The sequence below is a fragment of the Humulus lupulus genome, chromosome X (assembly GCF_963169125.1).
Source record: "Humulus lupulus chromosome X, drHumLupu1.1, whole genome shotgun sequence".
In the NCBI taxonomy this organism is placed as follows: domain Eukaryota; kingdom Viridiplantae; phylum Streptophyta; class Magnoliopsida; order Rosales; family Cannabaceae; genus Humulus; species Humulus lupulus.
This window is the reverse complement of record NC_084802.1, coordinates 115,493,251-115,507,873: the sequence shown is the minus strand read 5'-3', so window position 1 is coordinate 115,507,873 and position 14,623 is coordinate 115,493,251. Positions and strand designations below refer to the sequence as shown.

The following is a 14,623-nucleotide window of genomic DNA, read 5'->3' as shown; positions in this document are numbered from 1 at the left end:
TGAAAGATCTGGGCAAGGCTCAGAAAATCCTAGGCATTGAGATCAAAAGAAGCAGACTAGAAACATTGATGCTAACCCAAGAAAGTTATTTGAGAAAGGTACTTCAGAAGTTTAATATGGACAAATCAAAACCAGTATCAACTCCCTTAGCTGCTCATTTCAAGCTGTCCAAAGATCAGTCTCCAAAGACAGAACAAGAAAGAGCCATCATGGATTCAATACCTTATGCCAGTGGGGTTGGGAGCTTAATGTATGCTATGGTCCGCACAAGGCCAGACATAGCATACACAATGAGCATTGTGAGCAGGTTCATTGCAGATCCTGGAGAAGAGCACTGGTGCGCTCTTAAGTGGATAATGAGATACATTGCAGGGACACTTGATCTAGGCCTAACATATAGCTCCAAGTACCAGTCACAAACAGAGGTAGTTGGCTATGTGGACTCAGACTATGCAGGCTGCATAGACACCAGAAGATCCTTGACAGGGTATGTGTTTACAATGAAAGGAGGATGTGTAAGCTGGAAGTCAAATCTACAAAAGGTAGTGGCACTATCCTCAACAGAAGCTGAGTACATGGCAGCTACTGAGGCAATCAAGGAAGCTGTTTGGCTGAAAGGTTTGGCAAATGAGATGGGGTTCAAGTTAGAGGATATCATGGTCTTTTGTGACAATCAAAGTGCCCTGCACCTAATGAAAAATCCCATGTTTCATGAAAGGTCAAAACATATTGACATCAAGATGCATTTCATTAGGGATGTGATCTCAAGACAAGAGGTTCAAGTCAAGAAAATTCACACAAACCACAACCCTGCAAACATGTTTACCAAGATAGTGACTCAAGTGAAATTCAAGCACTGTCTAGAACTCCTGCTCCTAAAGGGTTGTGGTTAAAACTCCTCCGAATCAGAATGGCAAATCAACTTCTGTGTTGATTCACATCAGTGGCATAATCAAGATCAAGGAGGATTTTGTTGAGAAGTGATCTAAATCATGCCACATCACATGTATTGTTAGTTGATAGTTAATTCAGTTAAAAGATTGTTTTCCTGTTAATAGTCCAAAATGTATATATAGGCTATTCATTCATTTGTTTAAAATTGCCTTGTACGGTTCATTTGTTCATTTTCATTCATTTTTCTCTAAGTCTTGTTTATACTCTCTTGTACTTGAAAGTCAGAATATTATCAATAAAGTTCTATCTTTTATATTCATCTTTGAGTGTCCATTGTCTTGTGCTGTTACTGTGATTGAACATAGCTCATTGAGCTGAAGTATCTTGATTAGTCTTGTTGATCCGATCACAACAAAAACAATTTCATTAATTACGATTTTTGCCGATTTGGTTCCAAATCGCCGTCTGCGGTTTATATGAACACCTAATTGATGAAGTTCAACCGCCAAAAATTTGCACTCGACTTTTTTTCTGCACACGTCTTTTGCATTTATTGTTCCCACTCTTACTTCTATTAGGCAGAGTCCCATCAATGACTACTTTCCCGAATTTCAACTTTCAAATCTCTATTAAATAAGTAATAACCCATTCTAATTTTACCCTTTATATGTTTTCCTTTTTTTAAAATTTTTTTTTCCATCCCATTTTCTCTTTCCTCTGTTCTTCTCTTTTCTCTAGAACGCAAAATCTCTAGTCTGATTCCTTGTAAAAGTGGCTATCGAATTTTCGAAATGTGGTGCAAAAGTTTCGACTAAGAAATCTGAAGCTAAGGTGATCCCCTATGAAGAATGGAAAACAGATTATGAGAAATATTGTTCACAATTCACTCAGAATGCCAAATTCCTGGCGATGTTACAATCTCGATGCCCACCAGAGAATAACTCAAGGATTGGTAGTACAATCTAGCACTTAAATCTGATGAAATAGTAATAGGATCTACTCACTTGCACATGGTTCATTCTTCCCTCTCGCCTCTTCTCATTTAGTTTCTGGCTGTGGCGGGTATTCACATTATGCAACTGCCCCTTAATGCAATTCAATCCATTATTGTCGCCGGTGTTCTTGGGGTAGTGAAGAAAAAGAAACTTCGAGTATCCGAAATTTTTGGTTCCTTTAGAAAATCAATAAACACCGCCTCTGTCCACAAGGTTTGGTATCTTTCTCCCAAAAAGGGTCGTTTCATGATTACTGGTCAGGAGACTTCTCACCGCAATTGGGGTGAATTTGTATTTCTTATCAGAGGTAACTGGTTTCCAAAGTTGTTTGTGATGGCGTGTTTCCTGTTCTTCGTTACTTATCAGAAGGTAACTATTAATGTACTTTATCCATTTTCTGCTCATGTTCCTCCTTCTTCATTTATGCTCTTACCTCATACCTATATGCACTTCTTTCAGGGATTTCTTGGCCTGAAAAATATGACATCAGTGAGTCCAGGGTTGAATCGCTAACTTCTTGCGGGATTTTTCATGTCTGCAAGGTTCATGCTATTCTAGTAAGGAAATTACTAAATTCAGAAGTAATGTCGTGTCTCCCGAGGCAATGGGGGATTGATGATATTAATGAATATGTCATCAAAATAGCTGTTGATGATGATGACGACAACGATGCCATGCTTGTCAAGACAAGTCGTGGCCATCTTTTTTATTTCAAGAAGCACGACAATCCATCTACCATTTATGCTTTTCTACCCAACGAAATTCATATACTGTCCCAGCTCGTGGACAACGCTCTAAAAGATTCATCTTTTTGAGGCCTTCCAAACGCCTCAAGAGGCTTTCGGCAAAGCTCTATGGCTAGAAGTACTAGCAAAGATACCAATACCTCTTCTTCTGATCCCTCATCAAGCGCTCTCGAGGCGTTCAACATTTTATCAGTGGTTGCTCTCGCACTTGATATAGATAAAAAAAAATTATGATGCCCCTATCTCCCTCTAAGTCCTTACTTTCAGCACCATTTCTTTCTCCGGAGCTTCTGATACACAGTTGATTCGAAAAAGAAAACAATTCCCACCACTTCTCGGTGCTCCCCAGATGGTCGTTTCTCATGATCCTCTTGATAATGCGCCTAAAAAGTTCAAAGTTTCTTTTGCTCCTCCTCTTCCTTCTACTTAGGCAAGGCCTAGCTCTCCAGAATTCCTCGTTGATAAATGCACCCAAAGGCGCATACACGTTCTTGCTAACATGTCTCTTTTTGGTAAGTCAAACAAGTCTACTTCCAGTGTTGCACAGAAAACAATTGAATCTCCTGTCGATCCAATTCCTATAACTGCTAAGCAAATATTCACACATGCCATTGATGCTACTTTAATTACCTCTATCACTTGAACTTCTCTTTCTCCCTTTGTTTCACTCAAATTCGCCTCTTCTAGCACTCTGTTCCAGCATTTACGAGCCTCCTCCATGGATACTCCTACGTTTTTGCCTAACGATTGTAGTAATGGGAGTATCGATAAGAGACTTTTCACCTTCTCAAGTTTATCACCTTCTCAAGATCCTCTTGCCGACCTTCTGGGATCTCAAAAATTTGACAAATACACTTCCTCCTCTGAACTTGCCCCTTTTACCACCTCTCCAGCCCCGACAGCTGTCCCCGAGGCTGCTGCCGCTACTTCCCTATCTATCATAATTCATTCTCCCCCTTGTAACCAATTTAGAGGCTGAATTGGTTACAACCATTTCCTGCAATCTCAAATCTGCCCAATATTCGCTTTGACAGAAGTAGTTCTTCACTGCGTCGTTCTCCTTTCTTAGCATTTCTTAACGAGGACGTGATTGCTATTTTGAGGAGCAATATGTGCATCCACAATCATCTACTATCTGGTCTGCAGGGCATCTCTTCCTCAGAGTTTCATCACCATCTCTGCGACATTACCCTTTTGGTAAATTCTTCTAACTCTGATTCACCATATACGTTCTGTTTCTTATTATACTTGAATCTTTAATCCTTTTATGATATGTATAAACAAGGTTTCTTGTGGCTGGTAACCTGGATCAAACTGGGAGTGTCAAAGCTGAACTATCAGTTTCTCGAGAAGTGCAAAACAAACTTGAAGAACAATTGAAGTCTTCTGAAGCAGCTCACACTAAATCAGAAGAAGAACTCGCTTTCATATAAAATTAACTCTCTGAGGCGCATGGGTGACTTGAAATAGTGCCAGCTGCACTAAACGAGAGGGCTCATTGAAGAGAAAGTTGGTGAAAGCTGAGCAAATACTCATTAGCATTAATGCAATCGAGAAGCAACGCGATCAAGCTATCGAAGAACTTGCAAAAGCTACGCTGGAAGTTACAAGCCTTAACAAAGAGCTTTTAAAGCGTTTGAAGATCAACCGAACTCAAGATGTGTTACTGTCTCCAAAAACAACTCTCATTTAAAAACTTGAAGACAAAGTGGCTTCGTTATTAGCAGAGGTAAAAAATACCGAAAAATCTTGGAAATATAGATATGCTACTGTTATTCTAAAATCTAGCGTGATAAGGTGGCACAGATTATCGACACGCGACAATCATAGGATGACGAACCGACATCAACAATGTAGACTCTAGACAACCCCCGACCAGATCGCAAGGAGTAATCAAAGCTTCACCATACAACAACTGATCAAAACATAGTCAAAGCTTCATTCAGAAAGGTAATCCTAGTTGGCTCGATGACATGCTCGACCTACCTTGTCGGATGCTTTGGTAAAAACGCATATAATGACCAGCTTAAGTAGATATTTACTAGATATTTATCATCTGAAATGTATTATCATTAATTATTTCATTATTTTATTATTACTTGCCATGCAAGTCATGAAAGTTTCACGACCCATTTGTGTAAGATCTCATAGCCTATAAATAGAAGGCTTAGTACATAATTATTTTCTAAGGTTATTTTTGTGCACTTTTATACATAGAACATTTTATTTTCTCAAGCTCACGAAACTCGGTTGAATCTAGTTCATCTAATCATGGGTTTGGAGCTTTCTACATGAATAAGTATCTAAGTGGACGTAGGTTTGGGCTGAACCACTGTAAATTCCTGTGTCGTTTACTATTTCAATTCAGATCTCTATTTTTCATATCGATTATTTGACAGTATCGTTGGACATATATGTGCTCAACAACTATAGGGCTGCTAAGCTGAGAGCACTAAAAGGTGCACTATTGGAAGCAGAGAAGAAACATTCTAAGCTTGAAGCAAAACTGACCGAAACAAGGATGCGACTTGGTAAGGCCCAAAGTGTCTTATCTGCTTCTTCAAATGAAAGGTTGTCACTACTAAAGGTACCTCCTTGTTTTGTCAATAAACTTACTCCTATATTGCTTACTTTTGAGTTTTCGTACCCACTGCTTATCCATGTTGGCATTTATTTTTGTATTCAGACTAGGAGCTAGAAGAGGTTCATCTTCAATCCACTCGCAATCGCATCAATGATCGGCCGTTGACAGAGACAAGGATGAATAGAATGGCGGATCTAGACATCGCCTCATACCTCGATTCTATGGCCAAATATTCTGACCTCTCTACTGTTGAGAAGATCGATATTGTTAAAGTAGTTTGTACTCCGTTTGGCATTGAGTATGGGCATTACGACTAAAAGCACTACAGCGCTCAATTAGGCTACATCCACATCTCTTACCATGTCGTACATTTAGAAGAACTTCAAAGGAGGCAAGATGCTTTAGGATTCATTTATTAGGAAACCTGTGAAGCAATCTTCTGGTGGTGTGTCAACTCAATCGACTGGTGAAGCTAGATCATTTCCTCGGATTGCAGCACCTGAATCATCAACTCAGGGATCTTCTGCAAATGGGAAAATTGTGGTTGTTTCAAAGGCTGATTACTCGTCAGTTCCCCCACCAGCCAACTTGACCACCACTGCTCCTGAGGGCAGCTAGGATCTCGTGGGTTTAATTTTATTGTTTAAATGATGTACTTAATACTTTTGTGATGTCAATCAAGGGAACTCTTTCTATTTTTGTTAACTTGTGTTTTTTTGTTCATGCATATAAGCTCTATAGAATACTTGCATCTCTCATCTTTCGATCGTTCTTATAAAAAACCTTTTAGAACTTTTGCTAAAGGCAACTTGCATGGAAAATATAGGTTGTGGGAGTCGTTTCCTCGTAATTTTTTGTTCCTTATTCTCTTATATTCCCCCACTTAATTTTCTTGTGTCATTTCTTTTAATATTTCTCCTCACGCTTAGGAGAATGTCAATGATACTGGTGTCGCTCTGGTCGATTGAGCTCTATTTTTTACAAGCCGAAATTACACTATTCTTCTCAAAGCATCAGATAGTGTTCAACTCAGGCAATTTCCAGTTACCTCTTGGCTCCAGAAGTGGTATGGGAATCTACAAGAATTCCGATAGCTCATTCAGATGAAAGAAAAAGGCAACACCTTCTTTTTGTAGAGTGGAATGCTTTCCTTACTACTGTTTTAGTCTGTACATTCATTTCATAATGACAAGAAGAATTGCTTGATAAAATAATTTCTTAATTCGCAACTTGAGTTCACATATCACTGTTTTTTCCAACGAACATGGTATATCATTCCACTTCGCATCCTCTTATCATCACGGGTCTTACATTCTTTTGAAATTCATACTTCATTACTCAAAATCTAATTCATACTATATCAACATCGTAAACCATCGCTCTTCGTTCACCTACCTTGAGACTTACTCAGGGAAACGCTAATTCTCAATCATTTGTCGTTTACGATATCATACTTTTATTCTCTTTCTCAGGTGCAACACTTTTTGCTATTCTCTGCGTTCAGTTTCATCTTCCCTTCAAGGTTCACAAATGATCAGCTCTAGGCTCGCTAAGAATTTGCTATTTCACCTCTTATTTCTTCACGTCAATTTTCGCTCGTTTACCATTTGGCAGAATTTAATGTCCGTGTCACACAACATCTCCTCTATTCTTCCATTTTTTCTTATTCAGAATTGCCTACAAAACTGACAATAGTATTCTGCTACTGCCTCTGCAATCTTATCATGCTCATATGGTACTGATCCCTAGATCAGATTTCGTAATTAAATCTTTATTCTCCCAATACCCAATGGATCCTTTTTGAATGTTCTCTAACGAATGAAATATATCGCTTTATCGATTCCTCTAAAATTATCATCACGACTCATCATCTGATCATATCCGAGGCTGGCAACGATCTATCCATATGATGAGGTGTTGCCTGCTCTGTTTCTCCATGTTCATCCACTGATCATATCACACTCTTTGTTGTATGAGGTCGTTATTCGTAATACCTTTTCAAAATTCCACTTCAAGACTTTTTGAGGAATTTGGTTAGAGGACTAGTCGCGGTCATTCCCCATTCAGAAGCAAATTTTGTTAATCCTTTTCCATATAATCAAAAATCTTCTCTCCCGTTCTGTGGTTCACACCATTTTTCACACTTGAAACAAGCATTTCAAGTACATTGTCTCTATTTTTTCTTGCATAATTCCATCAGTTAATTTTTATTCTTTCTCACAGATTCTGCTAATCACTTAACTGCATCATTCTCATCTTCTCTTTCAACTAGCCTCTGTTTTTTCTTATATATACTTTTTAGTCACATTACCTCGTATTCATAAAATACTTCATCAATCAAAACCCCTCCTTTCTTTTCTCAGATCATTCTCTGGCATATTTGCTAACAAGGTTATGCATCTTTTGAGGGTCTCAAAGGGATGTTCGACATAAAAATTCCTACACAACTCGTTCTCAAATTTATCTATTTTATTAATCACATCTGCAAAATACAAAAATCATGTTCTATTCAATCTCATACATTTACATTTGATGTTATTTTTCCTAACTATTTTTGCTACTTAAACGTTCCATGGTAAACTTGGATCTACTACTGTTTCCTGTCTTCTGGGTTCGTAGCTTCTCCAAGTTGCATCTTCTATCCCTCTCCCTTTTTTCGCTTATAAGTCCAAAATTCCTTTACCGATTGCGGTTTGAAGGGGAGAGTTTCTTTGCAAACAATCATCTCTCAATTCTGCAATGGGTTCTCTGTTCCATGAAGTCCTCCCAAGGGATTTCATTTTCACTGTTTGTATCTCAAAGGGGTTAGGGGTTGGAGTGTTCTACCGGATAGGTTGCATTTGCAAGTCTGCAAAGACACCGACTGCTCCCTTGTCTAAGGCTTCGACCATGAGTAGGACAGTTGGCTCCTACTATCTACCTGTTGGAAATTGTTACTGTGTCGATGAAATAAATAATTAAAATAAAATTTTGCATATACTCATTGTTTAATATTATTATTTGAATAATATTATATGAATATCAAAAAATTCTTAAATTTATTATTGTGACTTCAATTTTGTATTGGTATGGGATGATTAAGATTATCGGGAATAAATTTAAATAGTTCAAAGTAAAACAAATCTATATGAAATCTTTGGATTAAATATTATAAGTACAGTTTACTAGTATTATGAATACATATAATTTAGATCTGGATTATTGATGTAGTATGACATCTTAGTAGATGTACTTTGAATAAAGTGGTTATACATGAACGACACCTGATATGTTATTAATACTTAACTAAATATCATTTGTTTTATAACTATCAATTAAACATATCACTAAGATGATCATATACAAATTTATCTTAATCTTGAAATTATTATGAACTCTTATTTATGTCATTTGGGTTCTTTGATTCCCTCGCCATGGTTTGTTAGGCTGAAAACTTTTGTTTTGGGAACTCATTGATGTAAATGGCTGAGTACATAATATACAGATATGAAATCTATACATTTTCGAGAGGAATTGAATAATGGTTATCTTAAGGGTTAACTTTTAGAACTGGAAGGTTATTGAGCTCAAATTCACAAAACAATTTATGAATTAACCTTCACTAGTAAAGTTAATGGTACTTAAGGAAACAAGATATAATTAAAGAGGTAAAGCAGTATCTTGAGAGCATCTCCAATGGAGTGCAAAATTGGTGATGTATTGCTAAAATGTAGCTGACTTTACAAAAAAACTTGCTCCAATGGTATGCCAAAAGTTGTTCAAAAATTGGCACACAATTTAGCATGGTGCATATTTTGCATCACCATAAATGCTACACTTTTTTATTTACTTTTATGTCATTTATATTATTTTAGTATTATTTTTATCTATTTGCATTAAATGCTATACTTTTTACCTTATTATTTTATTATTATCTTATACTATCAACAATAAAATATAAAGAAAAATAATTACTTTTTGTATATTTTTCAATAAATAACAAATTAACATTAATGAATTATTAAATTTTACAACATTTTTTTATAATTGTGCATTGGAGCATAATGCTAAAATTTGTGCAAAATATATAAAATATTGACTTTTTGTGCTAAATATAGCACACTATTTATATCTCCCATTGGAGATGGTTTGACTCTACTTTAATTATGTGAGCCTTTACTAGAGGATTAAATTGTATGAAATGGATGAATGCTTTTTATATTTAAAAAGTACTCAATAAATAAATATCTATAATTACAAGAGTCCAACTTATTATTTTTAGTGGAATAATATTGAGATTAATAAATTAAGGTTATTATATTAAAGAGTTTTAATTAATAATCTAATTTTATTGGAACTTGAAATTATGGGTCCATAGGTCCTTGAGGTGACTCTATCAATACTATTCAAGGTAAGAGTTGAAACAGATAAAAAATTAGAGAAATGGCATATTTGGAAGAAATTTATTTTTTGGGGTCAAATATGTAAATGAGATAAATTAATTAATTAAAATAGTAATTTTTGAAATTAATAAATAAATTAATGTAATTTTTGAAAATAATTTTTTAATTAAAATGGTATTTTTGAAATTGACATTTAAATATTTAAAATAATTATCTTTGAATTAATTAGTTTTATTTATTTAAATAAGATAAAAAGATAATTAAGATGACTCAAAATCGGTTTGAATTAATTTGAAATTTATTCATTAATTAATCTGATAAGATTAGTTATCATGTTTAAATATTTTTGAATAAATGATTATTAAAGAATAATTAGATAAAAAGTGGTTAAGACACATATCCTTGAAAATGGATATGCTACACACTAATCACAGTGCTTACAATGTGATTAGGTCCAAGACCAGTCTTGGATATTTATTTTATTTATTTAATAATTGGTTTGTAATTTGAATTTTGAATTTATTATTTCTTTTAGAAATCTACCTGATAGAAAATTAGTTTTCAAGAAGCAGAAAAAAGATTCTAGAGAATTCTAAGTCTTTCACACGGAGAAAAAAATTATATCGTATTATTTTTCTCTATCCCTTAAAATTATCTTAGACCTGAAAATTCTTAGATGTCATGTGTTGAGAATATCTTTTGAATCACAAAATTGCCACCATAACTTTACGTGCCCACACACGTCTTGAGGTGTAGAGATACTTCTTGGAAGATCTTGGTCTGCGTATTTTGAAGACTGCTTTGGATTGGGTGTTCGTAGGAGATACAAAAAGATAGCGATGAATATTGATAGTTCTACAACTGCTAAATTGCTTATTTTTTTTTCTCATTGATTAATGTACGCATAATAATGGATCTGGTTATTTAAAGTTTGTTTAAATAATCTTTCTTTGAAATTCTTGGGCCCACCACCCTGTGCATTCTGGTGCGCACATGGTAAACCAGTCACCAACAATTTGTACCAGAGCGGTCTTTAATCTCTGCATACATTAATTGTTGTGTGGGTAAAATATGCATTCTTATAGTATTGTAATATGTGATGAATGGATGAATGTTTGTATAGTGAATGTTTATTCTTAAGAGTCGTTAATTATATGGTGTTTTGGGTTTAAGAATTTTTCTTAATATCTTTTTTTCTAGATCTACAAAATTGTAAGCCATATGGGGCATGTGATTTTTTGTAATTTAATTTTCTGTATAAGTATAATTATTTGCAAAAGGATGTAATCCCGAGCCCCAAGAGTATCGAGACCCTCTCGACACCTCCTGCCTGAGCATGCCAGACGCACCAAGCCAGTGCCCAAGCGCCTCTGCACCAAGCGCTCCTATGCCTGAGCCTCCAGCCTCACCCCTAGCCGTACCCCTACACGCCTGGCTGCCCATGCCCTTGTGCCTGACTTGCTTCAAATGCGCACCTACCCTGTCAGCTTCGGGGGAAGGTGGCTCTCGAGCCGCCCGCACCAAGTCAAGCACTTACCACCACCTAGCTCCTTACCTGAGCCCTAGGGTGGCTTGTTGTTTCCTTGAATTTGAGGGCTTGGCCAAAATTGTTAATTAGTATTTTAAAATTCTAATTAAATTTTGAATTAAGTGGTCCAAGTTCAAAATGGGCCTAAATAACTAGTTGGGCTTTTGTAACGCCCTACTACCTTAGGGCCGTTACTAAGTGAGTTTAAAATAGAAATCGTGCTTTTGACTGACTCTAAGTGGTTTCTAAAACCAAAAGTGTGGATAAATCAGAATTTAAGGCTGTACTCTTTAAAATGTTTAACTTCATTGAAAACGTAAGTATAAAACATCTGGGATCCCAAATAAGGTTTACAAAATATTTACAACTCAAAAATAGATTTACATCAGATTAACTATCAAAAGAATGGATCAATACAGCCATTTACAAAATGCCCCCAACCAAAGCAGTCGGGCAGGCCGAACATGTACGCGCCGCCTCCACGCTCTCCATACTCATGGCCGGTTGACAGACTCCTTGCTTTTACCTGCCACACGGAGCACCCGTGAGCCGAAGCCCAGCAAGAAAACCCAAATAGCACATAACATATGCAATAATAATATCACTGGCATAATTCACTGATAAATAGGAAAATCATCGATTTAAACAAGCACGGCCATGCCGCCCCAGAGGCCTTACCAAAGCTTGGGGTCTCGGTCATTACCGTAGGATAACTCATGTATCCCTTGGGTCCCACCCTCGCTATAGCATCCCATGTGCTGAGCGTTGCTTCCGGCCCCACTGCCGTACCTGGCCCTTGCCGCTCTCGGCCTTGCCGTTCATTCAATTACAATCACACATATCATACATTATGAAATATCCATTCAAACATACAATAGTTTATCTAAGATTACACATTTGCACACAATACAAGCTAGGGCCGTGCCCTACAATCACACAGTGGGCCCATGCCCTAATCTCGGGTGTTACGGTTTTCTTACCTGTATTCCGTGCTTTCCGATGCACCACGGTCACGAGCACGGTCCACTAGCACGAGCCTCTCCGAAATCCTAGTCACAACACACATAAAACACTTTTAATACTAACCAAGCCCAAAACCACTTCTCGGGACCAATCCCGTACTCCCGGGACCTCTAAAACCTTAAAACAACACCCCGGAGGCATCCCCCGAACCCCCGGAGTTAAGACCTAAAATTGCCAAAAAAAGCTATCCTGAAAATTGCCTTGTGCCGCGACACAACTTCCTTGTGCCGCGGCACCCAACAGACAGAAGCTCCCCGCCGCGGCACACAAAAACCCTGCCGCGGCACACCTTCGCAGACCCAGAATTCTGGGTTTTTCCTGCAATTTTTCTCGAGCTTTAACCTCTCCAAATCACCCCAAACCAAAACCTAAGTCTCAAAACTCAAATCCAAACCTCATATGAACAATCTAACACCCTACAAACACTAGGATCAAGGTCAAAACATCAACACACCCAAGATCCACACCATTGACCTCAAATTCAGCAACCCAAACCAAAACCCATGAAAATCTTAACTCAAGCATTAAATTCCTCAACCAACACAGAAAACAAACTTAAATAAGCATAAGATCCTTACCTCAAGAGTAGAATCCACCCTAAAAGTTTCCTTGATCTTGTAACGACCCAATTTCGCTAATAAGGCTTAAGGGCCTTGATTAGCGTGCCAGGAGGGCATAATGGAAATTATGTGTGATTTTATGAGTTTAATGCATGGTTATGATTTAAAGCATGTTATATGACTAATTGAACATTGAGGTGCATGACTACGTGGTTAGTATGCATGTTAGGTGAAATAATTATGCATGTGAACCCCGTTTGCATGATAGGGGTAAATTGGTAATTTTAGCCCGCTGAGGGCATATATGTGATAATTGTATTCTGTGATTTGTACCACGTGAGTGTGGTGTTATTGTTGTGATGCATGTGCCGAGACGGTCCTAGAGAGCAAATTAACTTAAAAGTCACAACGGGATTTTATACCCGGCTCGGGAGGAGCCTAGGGGTACCTTGGGAATTTTATGGTTAAGTTGAGATTCAGCGGGTAATGGTTATTGGAGATTTAGTAACCTGGGTAACCATTAGTTACTGCTGAGAGTAACAAGTTTTAGAAAGAAAATGGTAGAAATGAAATAGAAATGAAAGGACTTAAGTGCCCTTGAGGTTTAAGTAGGAAAGGATAGGCAAGGAGGGGCAAATTGGTCATTTGGTTGGGAAATAGATAAATGGCAGCTGGGATTTGGGGGTATACGGTTTGGGGCATTTATGCCACTTGAGGCTTGATAGAAATTGAAGAGAAGAAAGAGAAGGAGAAAGAAGGTTAGGGCAAGAAGAAGAAGAGAAGGAGAAGTGGGAGTCTAGGAGGAGATCAAGGACTTTGTGTGGGTTCTCCATTTGAGGTAAGGTTTTTAGACACATCTAAGTTTTGATTTCTGTTTTGATTGGTAAAATCTAGAGCTTGAGTTGTTTTTGTTGAAGTTTTGAGTTAGTTGTTTGAGTTTTGGTTTGGGTGGCTGAAAATAGGAATCAAGGGGTGGATTCTTGGGTGTGTTGATGCTTTGATCTTGTATATAGTGCCTATAGGTTGTTAAGTTGTTCATTGAGTTTTGAGATTGAGATATGTGTTTGGGATGGTTTAAGGTGAGCTTTAGAGATTAAAAATGGTGGGTTTTTCTGGGTTCGAAGGGTCGGGCCGCGGCATGGTTCTTGGAGGGCCGCGGCCCTTGAAGGCTAAGTTGTGCTGAGGATGGAGGGCGGGCCGCGGCATGGTCCTTGTAGGGCCGCGACCCTTACTTGTTTCTGGGCATTTTGTGGCTCTGTTTGGGGGCCATGCCGCGGCATGGTTGGGCCATGCCGCGGCGCTTAAGGAATTTTGGGATTTTGAGAATTTGGGCTTGGGAATTTAACCTAGGGTGCTCGGGGTTGAGTCTTTTACCATGTTTGGTGAATTTCAACGTTCCGAGTACTAGAACTTGGCCTGGAAGCTCATTTAAGGTTGTTAAAAGTGTCTTTTGTGTGTTGTGACTAGGATTTCGGGGAGGCTCGTGCTTGTGGACCGTGCTCGTGACTGTAGTGCATCGGAAAGCAAGGGATACGGGTAAGAAAACTATAACACCCGTAGGATAGGGCGTGGGCCCATAGTGTGATTGCCGGGCATGGCCCTATATTGCATGTTGCATGATGAGATGATTGCAGGGCATGGCCCCAGATTGTGTTGTGTGCAAATGTTTAACCTTAAATGAATCGTGATGTGTGTGAATGATTATTTCGAATGTACTATATGTGTGATTATGATGAAATGAACGGCAGAGGCCGGGTACGGCATTGGCCGGGGCGGCCGTGGGCCGAAAGTAACACACAGCACATGGGATGCTTATATTCAGGGTGGGACCCAAGGGATACATGAGTTATCCTCGCGGTGAGAACCGATACCCCAGGCATCGGTAAGGCTCTGGGGCGGCATGGCCGTGTT

At 38.0% G+C, this 14,623-nt stretch overlaps 1 long non-coding RNA gene across 3 annotated transcripts; it reads left to right on the top strand.

Annotated features, from left to right (window-relative positions):
* The first annotated feature begins 1,498 nt into the window (after positions 1–1,498).
* Positions 1,499–5,924, top strand: LOC133804822 (uncharacterized). Of its 3 annotated transcripts, XR_009878647.1 has the most exons (6): positions 1,500–2,258; positions 2,349–3,832; positions 3,921–4,364; positions 4,433–4,585; positions 5,035–5,222; positions 5,322–5,924. It is a non-coding gene; the product is annotated as an uncharacterized LOC133804822 (long non-coding RNA). The 3 variants fall into 3 exon arrangements; XR_009878648.1 differs by having other exon boundaries at positions 1,499–2,258; positions 4,442–5,222; XR_009878646.1 differs by having other exon boundaries at positions 1,499–2,258; positions 4,433–5,222.
* The last annotated feature ends 8,699 nt before the right edge of the window (positions 5,925–14,623 follow it).